At 38.2% G+C, this 11,020-nt stretch overlaps 1 protein-coding gene across 1 annotated transcript in view; it reads left to right on the top strand.

The window, feature by feature from the left end:
* Positions 1 to 8,780: 8,780 nt before the first annotated feature.
* The window catches only part of ccser1 (coiled-coil serine-rich protein 1), a 1,005,229-nt gene continuing 1,002,989 nt past the window's right edge, over positions 8,781 to 11,020 (top strand). Inside the window, exon 1 of the mRNA XM_039752885.1 lies at positions 8,781 to 8,993. The gene's annotated coding sequence lies outside the window, so the exon portion shown is untranslated. The remainder of the gene's footprint in view (positions 8,994 to 11,020) is intronic.

Genomic DNA, 11,020 nt, shown 5'->3' with positions numbered 1-11,020 from the left:
GCACAGAAAGCAAAAGAAATTACGATAGACAAATTAGACATTACTCCAACAATACAAAATTGGATATTTTGAGACATGATTGCAGATTTCACACTTTTAGACAAAAAGAACAAGGTGTCACAAGAACGACAATAAGATATCATACAATTTTTGGGGCGGCCACCCAATGTGCCTTGGCTGCAAAAAGGTATTTTTAAAGACAGTAAGTTGTTCACAAGACTGAGTCCACAACAGAACTGTAGTGAATAGTAAAGATGGCGGCTTTAAAGGCCAGTGTAGGAAGTGATGTTATCGGGGCTGGAAGTGGAAGTGACATCATCAAAGGCAGAACTGGGAAGTAACATCATCAAAGCCACACCCTCAACCCCCCCTCCCACAACAGCACATGTTCCGTCTATCCTACTGGGACTGGAAGTGACGTCAACAAAGGTGCTGGAACCCTGTGTGATTTCCCGAGAATGATCCGCAAGGGATCGAGAAAGACAGTCAGTGCACCCTGCTGCCCCCTGGTTGGACGTGAAATTGCCATTATTAAGACCCTTTAGTTGACTCCTACTCGCATGTATGTGACATGGCCCCCCCTCAGCCCAGACCCATTGGGTTGGGCATCCCTGACCGAGAGGTCGTGGATACAAGAGAGAGCATCTGCGTTGGCATGGAGAGAGCCCTTATGATGAACGAGAGAAAACTTATAAGGTTGAAGGTCAAGAAACCACATTACCTGTGGATTCGAGTCTTTGTGCGGAGCCTTCCACTTTAAGGGTGCATGATCCATGACAAGAGTGAACTCCCGACCCAAGAGGTAGTACCTCAACAGTGTAATTGCATATTTGATTGCAAGGGCTTCTCTTTCCACCGCCACATGCCTGGTCTCACAGTCCTGCATGTTCCACACCATCAATGCATTGGCTCAACATGTCACCTAGACCTGTGTCCGAAACGTCCATCTGGAGAAAGAAAGGAAGCGAAAAATTTGGTGCTTTCAATACAGGTGCAGTTGTCAAGGCCCTTTTTAAATCTCTGAATGCAGCCTCTGTCATATCAGTCCATACCAAAATATATGGGGCCCTCTTCTTTGTCAAATCACTGAAAGGCGTCGCTCAAACCAGCGGTAGTACCTGGCTAACCCGAGAAAGGCCTGGACATGCTGCTTGGTTCGTGGACAGGGCCATTTCAAAATGGTAGCCTAAATATTTGGGTTCTCTTAATCCAGATTGTTTTGGATTAATTCAAAAACCGGCATTACCAAGTGTCTGTAATACCGCTCGGACCTGCTGAAGGTGTTCCTTCCATGTGCTGGAATAAATGACAATGTCATCTAGATAGGCAGCACTATACACGTTATGAGGGCGGAGCACTTTATCATCCAGATGCAGGAAAGTCATGGGAGCCTCATGTAACCCGAATGGAAGGACACAATATTGCCAGAGACCACCAGGGGTGCTAAACACGGTCTAGACCTTTGTGGAGTCCATTAAAGGAACCTGCCAGTACCCCTTTGTCATGTCAAGTGTGGTCAAATACTGTGCTTGTCCGAGCCTCTCAAGGAGGTTGTCCACACGAGGCATGGGATACGCATCAAACTAGGAGACTTGATTAAGTCGATGGAAGTCATTGCAAAACATCCAACTAACCAAGACAACTGGACTGGACCAGGGACTATGACTCTCCTCTATTACACCTAAGTCCAGCACACGCTTCATTTCAAGCTCCACGACAGTTTTCTTTGCTTTGGGAAGACGATAGGGCTTCTCTCGGACTGTCACAATATTGTGGGCAATCAGAGAGGTCCTTCCTGGTTTTTCATTCACCACTTCCGGGACGGACAGGATAACTGTTTCGAGCTCCCATCTCTGTCTAGGGTTTAATTCATTACCAAAGTTAAGTATATTAGTCTGAGCAAAGGATGAGCGGGACTGATTGGAGAAGGCATCAGGATCCCTTTCCTTCCATGGTTTCAGCAAGTTTACATGAAATATCTGTTCACTCGGCTGATGATTAGGTTGTTTCACCAAATAATCGATGACTACTTTCCTCTCCTGAACTTCATAAGGGCCTTGCCAATAGGTTTGCAATTTAGAATGGGAGGTGGGAACCAACACCATTACACGATACCCCGGATGGAACTTTTGGAGCATCGTGCTGTGGTCATTATAGATGGCCTGTGCTGTTTGTGCCTCCTTTGTGTAACTCTTTAGTATAGGCCAAATTTTTCTGTGCGATATAATCCAATATATTTGTAGACGGAAGAGGCTCTACTTCCCATCCTTCTTTTAAAATATCCAATATACCCTGGGCTTTAAAGGCCAGTGATGTCATCGGGGCCAGAAGTGGAAGTGACGTAATCAGAGGCGGGACTGGAAAGTGACATCATCAAAGGAGCCAGAAAAGGAAAGTGACGTCATCACGGGTGCCAGAACCCTGTGGGATTTCCCAAGAATGCTCTGCAAGAGATTGAGAAAGACAGTCAGGTGCTCTTGTCTGACTCCACTGCCACCTAGTCGGAAGTGGAATTGCCATTATTCAGACCCTTTAGTTGACTCCTACTCGCACGTGTGTGATAAAGGATAAAGAATTTACTTTCATTGCATATACTATACTGGAATACATTGACAAGTATCACAGCTACATACAGATTTATGCAGATGCTTCAAAGGATTTAGACAATAAAATGGGAGTAGCAGTTATTATTCCAGAGTTACATTTATGAAAGGGTAAAAGAGTCAGTGAAGGGATATCAGTCTATGCAGAGGAAATGATTGCACTACTGTTTGTGGTACAATGGATCGAGGAAGATGGAATATGATCAGTAATTTGTTCAGATTCAACTTCTTCCCTATATACAGTAGCCTAAAGTATAGGTGGTCAGATAGTAGGCAAGATAAATTAAACATTGTGCAGAATTCAAATGAGGGATCTCACTCAAACCTTTATATGGTTACCAGCTCATATAGGTATTAAAGGTAATGAAACAGCAGATGAAATTGCAAAATAATCTACAAAATACAAAAAAATACAGTGAGTAGTTGATCGGAGTAAATGTGAAGTGAAAAGTGTTGTTAAACAAATGATGAAGGAAAGGTGGCAAAAACAATGGGAGGAAGAAAGGAAGCGACAATGGTATTACAGAGTTTAGAGGAAAGTGGGAGAAATGAGATGTACAGGGAACAACAGAAATGATGAACGAGATAGCAAGACTCGGATTTAGACACACTGGTCTAAATAATTTACTTTATAGGATAGGGAAACATCATACTGACTTATGTAAATATTGTGGAAATATAGATACAATTAAACATGTGAGAGTATAATGTAAATATGGCAAGGATAGGATCATTTTAGTAGAAAGCCTCAGGGAACTGAAAGTGAATCTTATTTTTGAAGATATTTTAAAGAGGAAGTCAGGGGATGCATGCTATTGGTCTATATTACAATTTTTGAAGGATACCAAATTGAATGAGAGGATATAATAGTGAGAAAATGCTGATCTATACTCACCAGTTGGTGGAGGTAATGCACCAAATTATTGTTTGCCAACTTCCAGTAAAACAAGAAAAAGAAGATGAAGTCCATGCAATTCATTTGAGGGAGTTCTTTGGAGCTGATTGTAAGGTTTGTTGTTTTTTTTCTTGAATTTATTGTTTTTTCAAAATTTATAAAAAGTTCTGTAGACTTGTTTCTTTATAAGCTGAGGTTTTCATGGTTCTTTCTCCAGTTAGACATATTTTAAGAAACCTGAAACTCTTTTGTGATTTTGGATTTTAAAAGCTTTTTCTCTATTTTGGGACCTAGTCTGGCCTGAAGCCTCCCATTTGCCTAGAGTCAGGCCTGGCTGGGATTGGTCTATATTGGGACCGGGCAGTAATTTACCCAAATTTTATCCAACTAGAAGAAGAACAGAACTTTACTGTGTGTCCCCTTGTGTTATACAGGTTATCAGTGTTTACTGGGTATGGTCAGTTGGTGGTTGATTCGGGTCCTCTGCCCAAAACCATTTCTTCTTTCACAATCCCAATAGGACCACTTTTTTATTGCCAATCCACCTAACCTGCATGTGTTTGGACTGTGGGAGGAAATCCACTCAGGCATAGGGAAACATTTAAACTCCATGCAGGGAGTTTCTGAGACATGAACTCTGGTCTCCTTACTGCAAGACAGCAGCACTACTGAGCCACTGTGCCACCCAGAATAGAAAATATTGTGTGTAAAACAATAGTAAGGAGACAGTTTACTCATAAATAAATCTTAGAATGCAAAAAAAGTACAGAGATCCCTTTAAAAGATTACCTTTACAAATAATGAATACACATTTTCCTCCATAAGACAAAACCTTATTTTTGCCAGGTTGATTTGTATAATATATGTACTGGAGAAAAGAATTATCATGGTAAATCTTTGTTTTGTAGCATCCACTGTACTGACAATTCTTGCCAGGCTTTATTAAGCAAACAGTTCATTATATTAACCCATCACCACTACATATGGTATCCAATAATGCTAATTTATGTCTATGAATTACTATAGCAGCCAGTTTTTCCAAACACATAGTGGTATTAGATGAGAGTAAGGAAAATACAATCTGACTCTGTGTAGTGTACGTATTATCTTTTTATTGCTTGATCAATAAATTTATAATAAAAAAATCAGTCAAATACTCAAAGGACTAGAAATTCTCTTCACATACTTAATATGGATTAAAAAGAGTCAGACCTATCCCGTACTATTTATTATCATGCCTTCTTTACTGGAGATAATAACACTATTGCGCTACTACATAGTGGATAGCCATTACATGAATAATGTAATCATATTTCACTTGACAGTATAAAGCTTCATGGCCAAATGTATTTAATAAAATCAAAAATCATTTTCAAGGATGGGCCATGTAAAGAACCTGACTCCAAGTTCAGACAACTGAAACATTCAATGGTTTCAGTTGAAAATTCAATTAAACAAACTAAATTCAAAGATATAATGAACATAACGACTGTCACCAAACATGATCAACATAGTCAACACAATGGATTGCTATATCCTGGACCTCCTATCATAATGAATCAGAAGGAATCAGAATTAATTAGTTCATGACATATATTTCTGTTTGTCCAGTGTTCATGCTTTCAAACCCACCACAGCCATACATTACTGTTTTTTGCTTGCAAGACTGAAATTCAGTTTGATCACTGGATGCCCCTAACCTATCCATGATAAGAGAGGCATTATAATATGTACTGTAATTTTTATTTATAACAGTCCAATCTGTTGGACTCTTTCATCAATAATGTATTTCCAATATTAGCAACTCTATGGGCTACATATTTTTTTTGGATAACACTCCATTCTCTTTATTCTTGCGACAATATCATGACACATACAAAGGTGCTTTAATCTTTAAACTTTTCCATTCTTTCTTTGTATTTTACACAAATCCAAAGCTTTTTGTACCTACCTACCTGCTCTAAACAGCATTAGGTGCACATATGATGCCGCTACTTGCAGAGATGAGTATCACATAAGAAGGGAAGCTGTACATAAAAAGTAGCCACTCTAACAAATTGCTTGAACTTTCTGTGTGTAATGTAGGGTGGGTAGCATATTTGGCAACTTCAAAAATATGTATTCATTAAGAATTATATGATGATCTGGACCTACCACAGCACAGTAAAATGGGTCAGTAGAAAAAAGGGTCACCTAACCATAGTCAAAACTTTTATAAATCAAAACGTATAATGTAGCTCTTGTTCTTAAAATATAGAGAGAAACAGTCACAATTGGGAAAATAAATGTCCAAGTGCTATGCTGGATCCTAAGTGCTCACATTTATTGCCATAATACTGAGCATATGAAAATTGAGGAGGAATTTATTAACATTGTAATAAATCCCTTTCTATTACATCTGCATTTCTCTTGTAGACTACTGCACATTTGCATACTGATTAGTGATGTATAAACCCTGACAATTACTGCATGGCATTTATTATGTTTTTTCTATATAAGAGCACTGTTTGTATATTTATATCAGTTTATGGTTATTTTTATTTTTGCATATCCATACATACAACCACCTAAACTATTTTTAAATTTAGTTGTAAAATTTGGCTCTAAATGTACTTCATATTTATGTGAAAAACATAGTATTTTTATACAAGTTACTAATGAAACTTTAGAACATTACAATCTTTCTTTTCTTTTTATCTTTTTTCTAAACAATTTCAGTATCTAGTATACATGCAATTTAAATGCAAACATGTATTCATTATGCAGTTGTTTAGTTTTGGGGCATTATTATTTCTATCCACTTCACCACTTCCCAAGTCTGTTATTTTGGTCAGTGCTGTAGGCCATTATTATATAAAGTTTTCTATTTCACTCGGGCACCCAAGCCAGCATAACCAGTGGGGGAAGCCAACTGTTTTTTCATGAAGTTCCTAATTTAACATTTTCATTATAAATACATTTTTTTCCTGACAAATTTGATCACTAAGTCCAAATGTAAAATGTGGATAGAAAGAGTACTAAAAAAATGCATAAAAACTATTAGATATAACTTTTCTTTTACTGTTTGCATTTAATGCAATACATGTGCCTTAACCATATTTTTAACATTCTTAAGTGTGAAATAATTAATATTATGAGGACAAATTAACCACAGAGTACTAGTATTGCTTATTCATGTAAAAGTGCTATTACTATTGTGAGTAATTTATAAATGCTCAACAGAATAGTTATTTAATTATTACTACAGAAACTAATCTGCCATACTTTAATAATCATAATCACTATATATATTCCATTTTCTTGATTCAATCTAAAAATCCTATTAACTCTTTCAAATGTCCTTGTGTATATACTTTTTATACTTACTACTAAGCCTGTAAAAACAAGTCCTTGAAAAAAATATGAAATGTCATTCAATGTCCAGCCATTAACTGATTTTCTGAACCCATCTAATTTAAGTTTGGGATTGTGGGAGCATGTGCCCATCCTAACATCATCAAACCTGAATCACTTAAGAAGCATACGATTAAACTTCACATATCAGAAAGTGTTTTTTCACATATTACAATGTAATGTTTCTCACTAATTTCTCCTTCAGTATGATCACTAAGGGTTGGTTTCAGGTTTACATCTGATGCTGATAGGATAAGCTCTGATCCCCAGAACCTGATGACTAGATGACCAGAGAACAACTTTACAGCTAAACCACTTAATAGATGCAACATGACTTAATAACTATAAAAAAATAATAATTCTTTGCTTTTAGATTTTTTTTATTAACTTCACAATATACAATATTAACAGGATGGCTGCTTCATATAACCAGCTTCCTTGGTTGGAGTTTCATGTCAGTTCATAGTCAACGTGGAGTATGCACGTTCTCCCCCTATTTGTGTGGAGTATACGTCCAGGTTTTCTTCCATTGTGCCAAAGTGGCATGCGTGTGTTCATTTAATTGGTGATTAACACAGGCCTGGGGAGCAGCGGGTCCAGGACTGTTTAAACAGTTTTGCTTCCTCAGGGACCGTGAATTGGATCATGTGATTTTTAATGTGACATAATAAAATGTTATATATAGTACATTATTTATCAAGTACATTTAAAATAAAACGGCAAAATCAGCTGCTTTAAACTAACAAATACGCCTTTGTAAAAAAGAACACTCTTGGTCTACACTTCTTGTGAATATGGCCAATAGTAACGTGTAGGTGAATTCTAAGAAGCCCAGTACAGCAAATGACAGCAGATCAAAATGATCTACAACACACCTTTCCCCAAAAATCATAAAACTAGTTGTAAAAATGATGTTGACAAAAAAATTTTTGACATGTTCGAATGGCGTTGTTATCTTCTTCCCATTATTATCAATGTGTGTAATTTAAGACGAGGGTTGAAAAGGCCGGCACCATCGCTGGACAGACGTGGACAATACATCGCAGTGCAACAGTGCACACACGACGAAAATGTAAACGTAGCTACTTAGGTAACACACCCTTTTGTGTAATGAAGAACAAAACTTTAAATCCCCTTAAAAAGAAAGCACTGACAAATCTTAACAAGGCAAATCAAACATGTCCAATCCAGAAGTCGAACCTTCCTTTGTATGGGCAATCACTAATCACTGCGCCACCCGATTAATGCAATTATTTGAAATGACATTACACATTTGTATTTTGCCCAAATACCCCTGGAGCCAACCACATGATATCAAATACTTTCTCATGCTTTGCGAATTTATTTAGACCCGTCACGCCTGGAAAGGTATACGCACGCCTTTATGCCGCATTTTCACACCATAGTATCCAACCTCCTGTCAATGAATGTTCCCATAATGCCGCAGAATATATTTGCATATCTTCGCCTGCAATACGTAAATAAGCGACGAAGGTCCCCTCCCAGATTTAGTTTTCCAAGTACAATTTATCCGACTACACAGGAAATACAACATATACCGGCAAAACAAAAACAAAAATAACAAAAAATTTATGAGTGCGTCAGCGACTTCATCTATGTGCAAACCAGCGCTCCATGCACTAACAAACACCCACTCACGCACCCGAAACCATGCTGGAACGGGGCTCCGACTGCAGAAGCTCAACCTTTTCTGTATCGACAATACTGTAAGATGCCATACCGGCTCCAACATTTATTAATCAGAACTGCCTACACTGCAGCTCCCGGGAGAGCTTAGCGGAGGTGGAGCGGCTGGGCTAGAGCGTCACTGGTGTCTCCGACGCACCTCCCCGATACGGAAGAGGAGGGAGAAGGAGACTCCACGTCACTGAGGTGCATTCGCTGCAAAATATATTAGTGGACCTTTAAATTCAACGCATTGCCGCCTGTGCTAGTATAAAGGGATAATTTTAATTTTCTTCCTGTCCTCGTCTCTCCAATACACCTGGGCTTTGGATTACCTTACTTTCAGGATATCCGCGTACATTTGAGCTACTGTTGACATCTAAAGAGGAAAACCAAAGGATTTGTGTCTTGGAAAGGTAACGCGGGCTCTCTTGTCTATTCCTCTCCTATCCAAACCGACACTGTCAGCTAGACGCATGTGTTTTTTTGGTTCGCAGAGGTCATTCGAAGCTTTTGGGTTATTTTATTGTACACAGTTCGGCCTCTTTCTCTTTGCGTCTCTGGATGGTCTTTATTTCAAAGAGGCAGCGAATATCTAAGGTGTTGTCAAGTCCCATGCTGCGAGGTGCCTGGTTGTATGCGTATTTAGAGTTACCCAGAAAAGGGTTTTTTAAAAAATGGCATTTGAGGAAATTACGCTAAGTAGAGTGTATGTAGAAATAGTATAGTTTGCATGGTGATTTTGTCTGTTTGTTCTCCAGTCACCTCACCTGAGACTTTATTGTAATTGGTGAGTTATTTACCTTTGCTATGGCACGCGTGTGAAAGGCATCATTGAGTATCTGTCTATGCATGTTAGCTACGGTCCAATTCAGTGAGTATTCGAGCTTTGTCACCAGAAGTAAGTCGTGTTATGGGGAGATCCTTATAATTTGAAGCGGTCGACTTTTGATCAGTCTCGCAGCACAGTTTAAACGAACTGACACTGGCATTTTGCAGAACTATTTTAGAGAGGACAATAACCACACCACTATTCATTCTGTTCGTTTTGACATTATTGGTCCCAAATCAGCGCGGCTGCCAGCGCGCTCCTCTCGAGAAGGACTTAAGACCTTTTGCAAAGGAAGGACACTTAAGCAGCTTAACATAGAAAGGCTAGAAAGTATTAAGCACTGTCAAAGCCTTGAATCAGCCTTGTAAAAGTGTGCTGTGTACAGATTTTTGAACACCACTTTACTAATCAGTGTTTGCATTTGAATTATAAGCATACGTGTACTGTGGACTGTCTGCTTTCTGTTCTGTTATTAAGTTTTAAATAGGTGAGCATTGTCACAGCACGATAAATTATCATATTCGGTTTGCTCACTGTTTGGCATTTGACGTAATAAGTTTTTAAAATTTATATTCAAACGCATTTAATTTTCTTTAATATTTGTGACCTTTATTTTTTAGTGCCAGTTTTAATTCACATCACCTAAATGACTGTGATTGAGTAAGTGTACTCACTTATGATCTGGTACACAGTTCAGGGTTGGTTCCTGGACTATGCCTGTTACTACTAGAATAGGCTATGGCCCTAGCATTCCGGAACTGGGTTAAAAAAAAGAATGTCTCAGTAACAAATGTTTCAAAATTATTGCATTTAGTGTAAAATTAAAGGTGAATTATAAGAAGGAAATGAGAGAATTTTAGAACTAAATGCACATAACAGATTTTTATTGGCCATTAATAGGATACATTTTATCATTGTTAATTATAGAAATTGCTTTTGGGTCAATTCATTATTTTTCTGAGCCTGATTTTAATTACTGGGTTAAGCAAAGATTAAGTGTTTTTTCCCTAGGCATTGGGCATAAGACTGTAAGCAGTTATAGGTGGGTTACTGGTCTATTTATTAGAGGAATCCTTACTCTAGTTAGAATACCTATAGATGGTGATGTTGTCTAGTTGTCCTCTGATCATTTTACATTGGACCTTATTGCAGTTGATGAGATACATACCTTTGTTAATGCACATGAGTACATGACATCAGCAGAGCAGGAACTGGGTAATTACCACAGTTTTAAGTTCCGAGTGATAGAAAAAAGAAAATCTTCTGAATGCGTAGTGGCAGTCTTGAAGTAAAATGTATGTGGATATGTGTACCCTCTGTAGATAAAATACTCAAGCTCAGGGCTCCGCAGTCATGGTGCAGAAGGACTCCAGTGGCTACAAGATTTTCATTCCAGTTACTTTCTTAATTAGGTACCAATTATTACTGCTAAAGCAATATATTTCTAGGGCTTACTCTTGTTCACTTGTTTGCAAAGAGTCCACAGTTGCTTCTTTAACTCTTACACTGCTGCTGGTTTTCTTAACCAACAATGGTATACAAATAAGAAGAGAACCAGCAGTTTTAACTCCTAGCTTGGCCTAATTTAAATAGTTGTGTATTCATCAGTTT

The sequence above is a fragment of the Polypterus senegalus genome, chromosome 4, assembly GCF_016835505.1.
Source record: "Polypterus senegalus isolate Bchr_013 chromosome 4, ASM1683550v1, whole genome shotgun sequence".
Classification (NCBI taxonomy): domain Eukaryota; kingdom Metazoa; phylum Chordata; class Cladistia; order Polypteriformes; family Polypteridae; genus Polypterus; species Polypterus senegalus.
The sequence above is the reverse complement of the archived record's forward strand: the minus strand, read 5'-3'. Positions and strand labels throughout refer to the sequence as shown.